This window comes from Gracilinanus agilis, chromosome 3 (genome assembly GCF_016433145.1).
Source record: "Gracilinanus agilis isolate LMUSP501 chromosome 3, AgileGrace, whole genome shotgun sequence".
Lineage (NCBI taxonomy): Eukaryota > Metazoa > Chordata > Mammalia > Didelphimorphia > Didelphidae > Gracilinanus > Gracilinanus agilis.
The window spans coordinates 547878621-547880075 of NC_058132.1; the positions used below are offsets into that span (position 1 = coordinate 547878621).

At 35.5% G+C, this 1455-nt stretch overlaps 1 pseudogene; it reads right to left on the reverse strand.

Moving 5' to 3' along the window:
• Positions 1-321: 321 nt before the first annotated feature.
• Positions 322-1020, reverse strand: LOC123239935 (annotated as a pseudogene).
• Positions 1021-1455: the final 435 nt, after the last annotated feature.

Genomic DNA, 1455 nt, shown 5'->3' on the forward strand with positions numbered 1-1455 from the left:
TCATGGTAGCACAGAGTTACTGAGGATTACTCCCCCATCTTGGCTCCACCCTTGGAAATCTTGACAATATTTTTAAAGAATAATTCTACTCATTTTATATTCATTCTCCATCATCTGCCCTTATTTTCTTTTTTCTAATAATCACAAGTAATTTGTTGTTGAGAATCATTTAACATGAAATTATACAAATAAAATTTGTATAAACACAAATCCACATTTGTCATAACACTGATGGCAAAGGACAAAGTAAAAAACAAGAAAACTAAATCAGCTGCTATATACAATTGGACAGAGTTGTATCATGTACACTACAAGTTTTGATTAGTTTTGATCATCACCATAGGCAATATTGTAATTTCCATATCCTTCATCATAATAGTTACTAAATCCTTAGTTCCAGTTTAGTTCCACCTCCTCCACCAGCTGCTACTCCACTCCCTCTTTCTTTTGTTGCTGTTGCTGCCTGTATACCTCTTTGGGCTGGGCAATTTTGATTTTACGCTTCTCAGAACCAATCTGATGATATGTTTCCTAATAATTTCTTTACTACTTCTTCATCTGTATATGTGATGAAACAGAATCCTCTTTCATTTGTTTTTGTGTCCATAGGAAGTTCAACATTCTCAATCTCTCCAAATGCTCCAAAATATTCTTTGATTTATTTTTCAGCCTCAACTGGGCTCAGTCACCGGAAAAATACTTTTTTGGGGGAGGCTCTTTTCCCTTTAAAGCTTTAGCCCTTTTTGAGTCTATCAACTTGCCATCTAACTTGTGTTCTTTAAGTTCCAGAACATTATCCACACTAGCAGCATCTTTGAAAAGCTCAAATCTGAATCTTCTCAATGTTTCCATGACAGAATCTGTTTTAATTGTGCAGTCTACAACCTCTCCAAAAGGAGACAGGTATTCAGTGAGATCCTTCTTGCTCTTATCCCAGCTTAGCCCTCTAATAAACATTTTACCATAGAACTGCTGCTTCTTGCTGGTGTTGATTTTGAATCTTTCGGCAAACTCCTCCATGGCAGCAGGGTTGTTGGTTACGGGTAGGTGGCGGGGAGGGAGTCATTGCAGGGGTGCATTGTATGGAGCCGAATTTAAAATGTTACGAAAGAGTGCCCTTATTTTCATAATGTATTAGTTTTATACATGTGTGAATGTGTGTATATTTATGTGTTTTAAAGATTTGTTAAAGGAGATCCCCATGAAGTGACATAGCCATGTGCATCTCTAGAGATAGCTCTTTCTGATTTCTCCCCATTTGAAATATCCTTAGAAATTTATTTAATATTGAATATATTTTAACTCCCAAAATATTGTTGTCACCCAGCTTTGGAAGAGTTCTCTTATACAAATAGAGTGCTTTGTATTCAACCTATCACTGAATTCTTTGAAATTTATGGTATATATCAAATTATCCTTTACTTTCCACTGTCACGAATTTTCAAATGGAATAGT